This window comes from Pipistrellus hanaki (assembly GCF_964339955.1).
Source record: "Pipistrellus hanaki genome assembly, chromosome: 1".
NCBI lineage: Eukaryota > Metazoa > Chordata > Mammalia > Chiroptera > Vespertilionidae > Pipistrellus > Pipistrellus hanaki.
The window spans coordinates 162593464-162607407 of NC_140503.1; positions in this window are offsets into that span (position 1 = coordinate 162593464).

Here is a 13944-nt window from a genome sequence, read left to right on the forward strand (position 1 = left end):
TGACTGGCTTATTTTGCTTAGCATCTTTTTTTTAATCATTTTATTTACTTTATCAAAAGCTATATATCTTATTTTTTTTTCCTTGGTAGATGTTACAGGAATGATATTAGAATAAAAGCAATGAAATTCAGATCTTACCTCAATTTGACTCTACCAGCTCTATCAATTTTCTTTTATTTCATTGTCTTCTAGGATACATTGTGTTCCTTGCTTTTACATGTGTGGTTTGCCTAACCTGGAATGTATGCCCAATTGGTTCCCACTAAAGAACTCCATCACTTCTCTACTTTTGGTCCTCAACACTGCCATGGGCACTGCACAGGCATGATCATGCTGTGCTCAGAGCACTTTAGTTTAGGCTTAGAGAGGTTAGGAAGTAGTGGAGGTGGCATTAGAACCCAGATCTTTCAGATCATAGAATCAATGCTCCTGATTTTTTGGCCTCTTACCAAACTAAATATCTTCTTTAACTTCTCTAGCCAAATATTCACTTTCTCTTCCAACTTCCTTTAGAACTTGGCACTTACTTTTACAGTGATTTTGTATATTTTAATTACTAAGTTTGTAGCCCCAGTTAGGTAAATTCCATAAGACAAGAAATGGTTCTTTCCACCTATTTCAATAATTGCACATAGTAGGTGTCCAATACATATTTGATGAATGCATTACTGCATAATGAATAAATGCATGTATGGATTTTAGAATTTCAACCTTTTTCTATTTGACTATGAAGTTCTGGGAGACAGAGACCTTGCCTTATAAAATTTTGAACCCCCATAGTTGAACAAAAGTTTGTTGGTAGAATGAATGATTTGGTCAATGAATGAATACTTGGAAAAATGATATAGCTGAATAGAAGCCCAACATGTGGCAGTTTTCCCTCCATATTTTACAAGGTTTTAGAGCAAGTGATAAAAGATCATATAAAAAGCCATAAGTGTTTTTAATCTCTGTTATCTCAGATTAAATTCAACTCATATAGCTTTATAATGGGGATTACAACTTTAAGATCAAGAAAAACATGAAAACTGGGCAACAGTTTATTCTTTCTTCATTTATTTATTCATTCATTTACTCACTTATACTTGGGAATTGAGAAAGCACCCCAGAGCTGAGTAATTTACAGCCTTTTTTATTTTTTCCCCCCAATGGATGGAAGCCTGAGTTTGGGGAAGCCAATTGGACCATTGAGCTGAATCCCCAAAACAGCCACTGTGGTATATGCCTTTGGGACCATGGTATGGGACTCATACATTAGAACAATGGTTCTCAAAGTGTGGTTTCGGAACCCATGGAAGTCCCCAAAATCTTCTCAGGGAGTCCCAGATCAGAACAATTCTTATACACTGAGACCTTATTTTTCTTTTTAACTCTCAGTGGAGTTTTCTAGGCATTCTGTGATATGTGATAAAATAACAGGTTAAAGGCAGAAATCAGGCAAATCCAGCTACTAAGGCAAACGTTAAAAATTTTGTAAAAACATAAAACAAATCTCCTCACTATTTTTTTGAAAATAGTTATTTTTTAAATAAAATTATGTCATGTTAATATGTAATAGTTTTATAGTAGTTATTTTAAAATAAATAAATACTTATAAATGTTTCTGTTACAATTTTGAATATGACAAATATTGATAGAGAAAACCCACATGAAGGAAGGTATGTTGGGGCCCTCATTAATTTTAAGATTGTAAAAGTCTTATGAGACCAAAAATGTGAGAACCACTGAGTCAACAAACATGAACTCACAAGAAGCTTCCACAGCCCCTGCGCTTTCAGGAAGTATTGCCTAGAGAGTGCTTCCTTCTAGCTGGTGTGTAGGTTGGGTATAGAAGCAGCATGTGAGTCACTATACAATTTAGGACACCCCCACCCCAACCTCTTTTCAAGCATAGTCCTCCGCACACATTCCCTCCACAAGGGTGACATTAATTCTGCTTCCCCGAAAATCTGCAGCTTGAACTGGATATTAATTTCTGGCCTGAGGCCAAACTCTGACCTCCATTCCTTCTACTGCAAATCCCTTACAGCCTTCTGTCAGCACCATGAAGCCTCAGCTCCTGCATACAATCTGTTCAAGGGCAAGTCATTGCAATCAGCTACTAGAGAGCACGCTCATTATGTAGTTTCTGAAATGTCTTCTCAATAAAGGAGCCATTCAGTAATGGAGAAAGGTAGAATGACTCTTAATCACAGTTGCAGAAATTTCTAATAAAACTCTATAATTAAAAAATATTGATCTGCAAATATTTTCCCATTTATTTAATTGCCAAAAACCAAAGTGCTGTTCACCTCTGGTCTGACAGCCAAGTAGCCTAGCAACATTTATACGTCCGTTCAAGAAATATTTATTGACTGCCCACTCAGTGTTAGGTGTACTCTGTGAATGTTTGTAAAATACCCAGCCTAGAAATTGTTGTGTATCCTGTAGCCAGTGCCTGATAAATAGTCACTGAAACTTGGCCTTTATAAAATTAAAATAATGAGAGACCAGAACAAACTATTCATACCAATTTTATTGTGCTTCATTAATGAAATAACCTGTTTTAACTGGATCACACTAACAGTTAAATTGATAGCTTACTCCAATTAAGGTCCCAAGGGGAAGCTAAATGTGTACATTGCAAAGTCAGTAACAAACTGGTCAGAGAAATGGAGAGTGCCCAGTAGTGTAGGTTAACCCATGGTTAATGCCCATTGGCAAGATCAGGAAATGGAAGTAAACAGTGACATCTGACAAAGTGCTAAGATACAATGTTCTTGTATTTTACTGGCTTCTTCATGCAACATGCTGGCTAGACACAAGCCTGGAGATGATTTATTGTTTGCTGTCTCTGAGCAGATGGGTCTGCCTGGCATTGTGGCCTCAAATGAGATCACTTAGTGGTACACTGTTTATATAAATTGAGCAAAATCTGAAAAACAATTTGACCTATTGAAGTACTGAAACTAAACAGGATTCTCAATTACCCTTATTTAAGGGAAATATTATAGCTGACTGATTAAATAAAATCTCTGATGTCTAGAGGAATTACTGGGAGGAAGAATCCATTATAGACAATCTGGGTTTTGAAAATAAGAAATTTTAGTCTCCAGTGAAGTTCTAATGGTTTTAGTTTTTCTTGAACAGGTATATTGAATGTTTTTTTTAAATATATTTTTATTGATTTTTTACAGGGAGGAAGAGAGAGGGATAGACAGTTAGAAACATCGATGAGAGAATCATCGATGAACTGCCTCTTGCACACCCCTATTGGGGATGTGCCCACAACCAAGGTACATGACCAGAATTAAACCCGGGACCTTTCAGTCCACAGGCTGACGTGCTATCCACTGAGCCAAACCGGTTTTGGCAATGGTACATTAAATGTTAAATGTTAAATGTTAAATGTGATATAGTTCAGGGCAGGTTTCTAGTGATTAAATGCCATGATGGACTCATATAATAGCCCGTATGTACTTGGTATAATACTCAAAAAGAGCCAAGTTTAAAAATCTGACATTACTTTGCAGGTAAAGTTGTCACTACTTCTAATTACAAATTAATATTGTAACAGTCACATAAACAACAAGCAGAACAAACCCACAAGTAAAACCCAGCCAGGATTAATAATCAGCTTACGTTATCCTAGCTATTGCTAGGTAGGCATGGTTGTTCTTTTAAAATTTATAGTAAGGCTGCATTTATAGAGCTGTTGCCATGTGCTATTTCCATTATATGGCATCTGAGTACCAAAACAGCAAACCCATCTCTAGTTACTGTACACAAGCTTGTCCTGGGAAATGGAATTATTTCTCAATCTTCCAGAACAACGTTCCCTTTTTGCTGGAAGTTATACTTAAGTAGGTATTTAATGTCATTCTTTTATTAATTGATATCTACTGAATTATTACCACAAACTCATCTTGGCCACATAGGTGTTTAGAGATTAATTCTCAACAGGCACGTGAACATACAACTATAAAATAGCTTCATAGAAGCTGTGATACAGGCAAAATTCTCAGCCAGATTCTAACATCAGGGAAACAGGCCTGGGGAAGCCCAAGGTCATGTGAGTGGCTGTCCAGAGTGCAAGGTCACAGCAAGGGAAGTGTACCTTTTTGCTCTTCTTGCTCTCCTTCCCTGGGCACTCAGCTCCAACACTGCACATAGAAGATCATCATGGTCTCTCACCTTCTAATCCTCAAAATCATATTCTTATCCATGAAGATTTCCCATTAGGCTATAAGCATCCTCTAGCCCTAGAACCCCCAAACTAATTTAGATCCTGTGAGCTCTGAGCATGCATTGCTGGAGGGGCCAGCAGGAGAGGCATGGCTGCTCTCTGAGGCTTGCCACTCTAAGTGTGATTTGTGGGCCAGCGGCAGCAGTATCACCTGAGAGCTTGTGAAAAATACAGTGCAGCATCTCAGCTTCTTCCTGAGCCCATCTAATCAGAACCTGTGTCACATTCTCCCATGCTCTCATGCTCCAGCCATAATGGTCTTCTGTCCCTGAAGCTCACCAAATACCTTCTGGCCGCCTGCCCATTTGTGGTTCCCTCTGCCCCTGCAGGGCATGTGTCTCCTCTAAGTCTGGGTTTTGCTTCGTCACTTAGGCTTCACCCAAATGCTCCCTCTTCAGAGAGGTCTTATCTGACCACCTCTAAGAAGTAGTCCTCCACACAACCAACTAAGTTTTATAGTCTCTATAATGCTTGTCAACATTGTAAAACGTCTCTTAATTATTTACTTATTTCTTTTCTGTCTCTCCTTCCCCAGAATTTTTCCTTTATTCAAAAAATCCACTCCCATTCTCCTTCTCCCACAGAGGCAAACATTCCAATATGCTAATTTTGTGTCTTTTTATTTGTGTTTTTACAAAATGTATATTCTTGTAATTTATACATATTTTACTTTATGCAAAAGCTATTGGATTATTTATACTAGTACATATCTCATGACATATCTTGTATTTTCTACTAGATACTATATTTTTAAGGTATATAATTTTGCTTTGTGACTATCAAATCTGTTGTTTCTAAGTCTTGTATAATTTTCTATGGCATATCCATCCTTCTAGAGATGGGCACCCAAATGCTTTCTAGCCCCCAACTATAACAACACAAAAGAAGCTTCAAAAATATCTTTGAATATTTACCTGTATAGATCTGTGTGAGAATTTATCTGGGACATATAGTATACTCAGAAATTGGGCTGTAAATATCTATAATTAGAATAAATCATACATGATAGCTCTCTAGAATGGCTTCACAGTCTAATCTCTACCATTGACCCAGAATTTAAGTTCCATGAAAATAGGGCCTGTATTTATTTTGTTCCATTAGAACTCACTGTCCAAATATAAGAAAGAAAAGGTGAGCTCTGGCCAGCATGGCTCAGTTACTTGTGGGTCATCTTGTGCACCAAAAGGTTGCTGATTTGATTCCTGATCAGAGCACATACCCATGTTGTAGATTTGATCAGTCTGGGTATGTTAGTGGGCTTCTACCATGATGGGAGCTGTATCTAACCATTGCATGATACTATGTTGGGTAGCAAGAGTGTAAAATAACACACTTCATACTTTCTTTTTATTATACATAGTTATAGATGCAGATATATACTGGATCAAAAATATAATTAGATTGAATTTTTAATTTTTTGTTTTATTTCTCCCACCCCCCATTTCTGGCAACCACCAATAATCTATTCTCATTATTTATAAGCTACCTCCCTCCTAGCCCCAGATTCCATATATAAAGACATAGTATGATATGATTTGTCTTTCTCTGTCTGACTTATTTTACTTAACATAATGCCCTCAAGCTCCATTCATTTTGTGGTAAATGGCAAGATTTCATTTTTTTTATTTTTATGGCTGAATAATATTTTAACATTACACACACACACACACACACACACACACACACAACTAGAGGCCTAGTGGACAAAATTCATACACAAGCAGGGTCCCTAGGCCTAGCCAGCAATCAGGGCTGATCAGGTTTCCCACCTCTTGGCCTCCCTGTCTCCTCCTTCCCTCACTCCCTCAGCATCCCACCATGTTCCACACCAGCCCCTGGTGGTCAGTGAACATCATAGCAAGCGATTGAACTCCTGGTCTCCTGGTCAAACTCCCGAGGGGACAATTTGCATACTATTAGCCTTTTATTATATAGGGTACTACTGGCTCATATGGTAATTCTGTTTTTAATTTTTTTAGGAACCTTCGTATTGTTTTCCATATTGGCTGCACCAATTTACAATACCATCAACAGTGCACAGAGTTCCCTTCTCTCCACATTCTCACCAATGCTAGTTAATTACTATGTTGTTTGTTTTTTAGTTTAAAAATTATTTTATTTTATTGTATTTTTATTAATTTGAGAGAAAGAGAGAGAGCACTGACCTGTTGTTCTACCTATCCACTTATTCATTGGTAAACTACTGACCAGGGAGCAAACCTGCAGTCGTGGTATATCAGGATAATGTCCCAACCAACTGAGCTACCCGGTCAGGGCTTTGCCTTTTAATAGTAGCCCTTCTCACATTGAGGTGATATCTCATTGTGGTTTTGACTTTCATTTCCCTGATGATAATGATGTTGAGTAACTTTCATATACTTGTTGGCCATCTGTCAGTCTTCTATGGAAAAATGTCTATGCAGATCCACCCATTTGGATAGTTTTGTGTGTGTATGTTTTTTGGTTGGTTTTTTTTTTTTTTGAGTTGTATGAATTCTTTATATATTGAGTTGTATGAATTCTTTATGTATTTTGAATAGTCCCTTACTAGATATATAATTTTCAAATATGTTCTCCCATTCAGTAGGTTGCCTTTCATTTTGTTGATGGTTTCTTTGGCTGTACAAAAGCATTTTAATGTGCTGTAGTTCCACTTATTTTTTTTTAAAAAATATGTTGTTATTGATTTCAGAGAGGAAGGGGAGATAGAAACATCAATGATAAAAGAAAATCATTGATTGGCTCCCTCCTGCGTGTCCCACTACCAGGAACAGAGCTTGCAACCCAGAATGTATAGTCTAATTATAGACTGGGTTCTCTAGAAAACAGCCTGAGATAAAGCTCACTTACTAAATATATTTTTATTTACTTTGTTGAGTCAAAGGCTCATAAAAATTATTGATAAAATAGATATTAGGCAAACAGAAAGTTGCTTTAGAAGTCCAGTTACCTTAGAGTCTATTTAAATTAAGAGGAAAAGATCATAATGTTTTCACACAATACATTCTTGGTTTTTTTAAATAATTGTAACAACATTAAAATAATTAAGGAATGCTGCGCTTGTGAACCATATAAAACACTAATATTTTGGGTTGTACGTAACTTAAATAAATGTCTCAAATAGTTTTTGAAATACTGTTGTAGCCAAAATATAAAGGTATGTTTTAGATGGGCACAGAAGTGCACTTTAGAAAGAAAGAAAGAAAGAAAGAAAGAAAGAAAGAAAGAAAGAAAGAAAGAAAGAAAGAAAAGAAAGAAAGAAAAGAAAAGAAAAGAAAGCAAGCCACACTGGGACTTCTCAGTTTCTGAAAATCACTGAGCAAGAACAAGGACATTCAACTGCCATGCTGATTTTACACAACTTTTATGAAGTACCTTAACTTAAATTCAAGAGCAAAAGTTAAGGATTTCCTCCTCTATTTTTGATAAACATCTGCATGGTAAACTTAGATGACTTTCCACTGGATTTTCCCTGGGCAAAGCCTTTTATATTGTTTTATTTAAAAGAGGGCAGGTTCGTCTGACCAGCATGGCTCAATAGCTGAGCATCAACCTATGAACCAGGAGGTCACAGTACAATTCCTGGTCAGGGCACATGCCCAGGTTGTGGGCTCAGGCACTAGTGTTGGGTATATAGCTGGCAGCCAATCAATGATTCTTTCTCATCATTGATGCTTCTCTCTCTCCTTCTTCCTTCTTATCTGAAATCAATAAAAATATATTAAAAAATAAAGAGGGCAGGTTTTGCACTTTTATACTGATGTCACCAATGTTTGTGTTTCTTGGGATCTCAGGAAGAGTCATATTCTTTACATCTGGTAGAGAACAGGCTGAAGCTACTGCTAAGCCAGCCTCAGATTTCTCCAGTTAATTTCATGCATCAATTTGTGTAACAATTTCATTCATGTTGGTCTCTCATTCCCCCATCACCATTTCTGCAAGAATATTGTGAACCTTGTCGACACGAAAAATTAAATCCAGTTCACAGAGATTTTCAAACACTTGTCTAATGTTTCCACATATACTTGAATTAGATCTAAAATGCCAAGTTTACTCTGAAGAATCCACACAGGAGACAAAATATAATATTGCATAATGTCTACAAATCAGTTTGTTGTCAGATCCTCCGATGAATAATCCTCCTTCTTAATTAGGGGATGATATTCTAAGGAAGCAGGAGTGAGGGGGGAAAAGGGAAATGAGGGAGAGAAGAAAAAAAAGCAGATTCAAGGTGGTGGATTACCAATGTGTCCACAGCTTCTCTAGAAAACAAAGATGGTTGCTGAGTCATGCTAAAGTAGCTGAAGTACAGAACCGCTGCATCTTTGAATAGCTCTGAGGTGAGTAGGAAAGCTGAGCAATTATCTGCTGATTCCTGGCTCCCATTTCTCAATGGTCAGTCGGCTCCACAGAGCATTAATTCCACTGTATTTCTGGGTTATTTGGGGCCCCTCCAAACAGCAGCTGGGGAAGCCAGCATTTCTGTGGGTCCAGTAAGGTCAGACCTGGGAGCTTGAACTACTGAGGCTCCCTCTGTGGTGGGTGTTATGCTGGTGTGATCTTCACTTCAGGGAAGGCTGAGGGTGGTGACAGCATTTGTCTGGGCTTTACAACCATGAGGTACTGCTGTGACCATAGTGTCTGAGAAGTATGCAGGGCTCAGCTGATCTGGGTGCATATACACTATCCAAATGAATGATTTTAGAAGAGATTGCAGTTGTGACTGTGGGAGTTGATGGCTGAAGCTGAGTGGAGATGAAGGAAATTGGATATGAGGTCTAAGGAGTTCAGAGGTCTACATATTACATGGTTGGTCCTCAGTGACTTTGAAATAGTACAGAATGGTGGGATGCCAGACACTGTCTAATGCATAGTTAGTGTGCACCACTGGCTATATTATTTAATGAGCATACATAACCAGAAAAAAAATCATTGTTAGAAAAGTTAATGCAGATAAAAATAGAAAATTTTATTTATATATTGGTCCTTTATAGTAAAATTTACTATTTCCTGATTAATTAGACAAATTCTTAATTTCTGAGTTATGTCATTATTCCAAATGATTGTCTTTATTCCAGAAGGAAAATTAAAAATATATTTTATTTTTTTTCTATAGAATTTCAGAAACATAAATACAGTCCTTCTAGGAAATAAGGCATGGTTCTTTCCATACCTAGGATTTGGATGGCAATAGATGCTGTGAGAGATAGCAGGAAAGATAAATCAGTGAACCATGCCCTCCAGATGTTTACAGTCAAGCAAGGATGATAAGAAATCTGGATAGATAACAATAATACAAAGTAGAAAGTGGTAAATAACCATAAGAGGATTGAGATATAGTCTAGTTTTATGGGAGTTCTGAAGAAAAGGGGTATACCTAGAAGTAATGATAGAAGCTAGAGGGGAGAGGAAGAGGGAAGGAAGGAGGAAAGAAAGGAAGGAAAGAAAGAAAAAAGGGGAAAGGGAGAAAGGAGGGAAGAAATCCTGGGAATATTTAGAATGAGTAAGAGTGGGGGTAGAGGAAGGAGGATACTCAAGGAGAGCATGGGCAAGAGACTGGTCAATTCAAAATGGGGACACGTGCAGGCTCTGGGTACTACCTGGAGGGGCTATGAAAATCCCCCAAATGTGTAGTGAGTCAATGCCCATGGCTTATCCTCCTTCCCACCAGGGATCAACAGGGAGAGATTTGGCAAAAGAGAGGCCATTATCCCCTTAGAGAGACAGGAAAATAGAAAATGATGCTCCCAGAGCTAGGCCTGAAGAACTGTGTGATGTTAGTAATGAACTCCATTAAGAGGAAGTAGAGACATTGAGTATAGGGTTCTCACTCAAGTTTCTAGTATTTCGGTAAATAGGATTTTTGTTTTGAAGAAAATAGAGACAGTAGATTGAAGAGCAGAATGTTTTGGTTATTTGTTTTTTGAAGAGTTGAGCTATTTATGTTCTGAAGATATAAGAATTAGTACAAAGTCCCTGCTCTGAAGTGCGATGAGGGAGATAGAGAGTTTAATAAGCATTTGTGACCTGGAGTGGCACACTGCTGTGGGATCACAGAGAACCACTGTCCTTAAGAATCAGTGAGACTTCATGAAAGAAATAAGTGCTTTTGAGGTGAATAAAAGGATTGTTGGCTTCAGTGAGGTTAGATAGCAGAATAACTGTGGTAGAATCAATTGGCCCAGTTTCATAGCCATATCAAGTGATGCCAGCTGCTGGAGGGCAGGAACACTAAAGGCAAATGCTGGTATTTATCCTGGGTTGTGTTATAGCAAAATAACGTATATGAAAGAAGGGCAGAGTGACCTAAGGTTCTAGCCCTAGCAATTGAAATGGCTGCCCACAGGGTCAGTGTGGTATGATAAGCAAGTCAGAAGACAAATGAAAGAAGAAAGGAGGGAAAGAAGCAAAACAGAGTTTGGTAAGAAATTGGAGTGAGAACCACAAGTGGGTGGTTTTGTCCCTTTCATGGCCTCAGAAATCTTCTGGTGACACATGTGGGAGAGCTCATCTTATCCCTTGGGAAACTCTGATCTGGGGTTTGAGCACAAAGCCAGGTGTGAGGAGGTGGCTGAACAGAAGTCTGTGTGTGGGGGCAGTCCTCTGTGAGAGAATTCATCCCAAGCAAACATAATTCATGCTGAATGAACTTGAACTAGAATTTAATCTTCCAGGGGCTTGGGGGTCTGAATTCAGCATGGAAGCATAACTGTAACCTGCTCCATCCCTTCAATGCAGGTCCATGCAAGAAAAAGAAAGGAAAAACTGAGTGATTTATTGAATATATAGAACTCTGAGGTTGCCTGGGGAGTTGTCTGTGCAGCACGAAGATGCGCATTTTACTATCCCCTTTTCCACAAGCTACGTCTGAGTGTGAATATCATAAGAACCCCAGTGCTCTAATGACAGTGCTTGGCAGAGACCATGGCACCCGGTGGAGCTGAGGCACATCCAGAGGGCACTTTTTCATGTACACAGGTTCATACTTACCCATGGGCCCAGAGAAACCTTGTAAAGTGGGCCTGGAAGGCTGGTTCCTCAGTCATGGCCAGGAAAGACCAGTGGATTTTGGGCTCCTCCCTGTCTCTGTAGAGGCAGGTCAAAATGTTCGGCTCTAGAATTATGTAGATTGGATTTGTCACATGTTAGCTCTGTGAACTTGATCAGGTAGTTTAAATCTTTGAGCTTGCTTCCAGAGTTACCTTTACCATCTCAGGTCCACAGAGTAGACGAGAAATTGAATGTATGTCTTTAACATGTGGCAGAGTCAGACCACACACACACACACATACACACACACACACATAATTCCAATTCTGCCTGCCTGAAAGGTGCTTCTTTGTCACTCCTTGCTGAATCTTACTCATCTTAAATCTAAATGTCAAATTTCAGAGAAGCCATCCCGTGGCCTCCATAACAAACTCTAGACTGCCTATCCAACATCCATTCCCACCGTCTCCTTTTATTTGGGTATCAGCTCCTCAGGGAACTCTTGAAGACTTCGGGGATAAATGCTGAAGAACTTAAGGCAATTACAGTAATCCTCCATCCATTCCTAGCCTTTAGGCCTGGGCATGGGACTTGGTTTGGACTAATGGCAGGTGAGAAGACATCTACTGGGAGCTTATGAGATAGATTTCCTCTTGAAACGAGACACACTCTGCTACCATTGGGCACTGGCAGGACTGGTTATCATAAGGAGGGCTGTTCCAGCCATCCTGGGAACCTGAGAGATGGGAGGGAGAAAACAAATAGCCTGGGCCTTCCCTGACATCACTGAGTTGCTGAGTTCATCAGCTAAAGCTTCTCGACCTTGGAACTTCTAGTCATATGAAACTATAAATGTCCTTATCATTCAAGAAACTTTAAATCGGGTTAATTATTAATTGCAGCCTCCCACATCTAAACTATGACCACATGTTTCTAACTCTCATATTTTCCTTCGGAGCATTTATCACATATACAATTTTTAAAAAAATATATATTTTATTGATTTTCCACAGAGAGAAAGGAAGAGGGATAGAAGCTAGAGACGTCGATGAGAGAGAAACATTGACCAGCTGCCTCCTGCTCACCCCCTGCTGGGGATGTGCCCACAACCAATGTACATGCCCTTGACCAGAATCAAACCTGGGACCTTTCAATCTGCAGACTGATGCTCTATCCACTGAGCCAAACCGGTTTCGGCTTCTTTTGTATTTATTTGCTTGATGTCTCTTTCCCCCCCTGGACTGTACATTCTAAACTGCAGAAACCACAGGTTGATTTTGCTCACCATTACAGCACCAGACCTGAGGCCTAGGAGCTGCTCAGGCACATTTTTCTCCTCCTTGTCCCCTGAGACCTCCTCCTTGTTCTCTACAATTCGGTGTGGTGCTGCTGACCAAGCACAGGATTGGTGGGAAAGAAGCTATGCTTCCTCTCAAAGGCTAACTAGTTGGGTGGCCCTGGGCAGCAGCCTGCACTACATCAATGCCTTCCAAGCTTTTACCTTCAGGAACAGTAAGAAAATACATATTCCATGGCTGACCCAGTACATACATATTTAACTAAAATGAAAGATTTATAGAGCATGCTCTTACTCTATGTGAAATGTACTCTGGTATTTTTATTTCACTTCATTAAAAAAAAAAAAAAGGAGCTTTGACCCAATATGTCAAATTTGGGGACCCATTCATTAGTAACCCACAGGTCTTTCTACCTCCTCCTCTCCAAAGAAACTGGACTAAATGAAATGGATGGACTTTGAAAAATCTCTGATTTTATCTTCTTTGCTGTTAAATTGTATATAAACATCTAGTTCGCTGACTTAAAAAGTCCATTGTCATAGTGACTTAACAATGACTTAACTAGTTTCCTGTGGACTTCTTCCCAGTTCCCATCTGTTCTGGTTGGGCTATTTTGAAGGCTTGTATAAAATGGCAAATGTTTATGAAAAGTACCTTGTTTCCTCCCCCCCCCCCCCCCCCCCCCCCCAGTTAGCACAAAAACAAACAGGACCACGTTCTTCCTCCTCTGAAATTTAATGAGCCAATTTGACATGTTTACGCAGGCCTCCTTTCTATATGTTTTTGTATGTACCAGTGCCAAGGGGAGTTACCTTAGCCCCACTGCCACCACGTGGCTTAACACCCAGGAGAGTTGGGTTCTAACATTCTCCCGCACAGGGGAGAATAGACCCTCACTGTACTCCCCTTTCCTCCGCACCAAACTGCCCTTGTCCTCCTGGATGTGCCAGTGACATTCCTGGGGAGGGAGGAGGAGGGGGTGCAAGAGGAAAGGGAGAAAGCCACACGAAGGTCTCACAGCTCCAGAGCACAGCAAATAATGCGGTGGAGTAGACATATATTTAGAAAACCTTAGTGCAAGCCTCTGGAAAAAAACATGTAATCAAAAGGCGACGCGGTGAGAGCTTGGGTGATCAAGAAAACTCCCTGCCAAAAACAAACAAAACAAAACAAAAAGGAAAGAAGGTATTCAGAAGGAAGGTACCATTGCATCACGTGAACTGGCGACCTGGATCAAGGTATGGCTTCAGAGTCAGGGAAGAGCGCCTTGCCCAGCTGCTGCTCCGGGGTCACATTATCTTGCAGAAGGGCGCTGGGGTGACAGAGGAGGGCACACCCCACACCCAGGATGGGATGTGTGTGACTGTTTGCGCTCTGGGAGGGCGAGGTGGGAGAGCTGCCTGCAGGGAAACCAGGCTGGAGGGGTGGGGT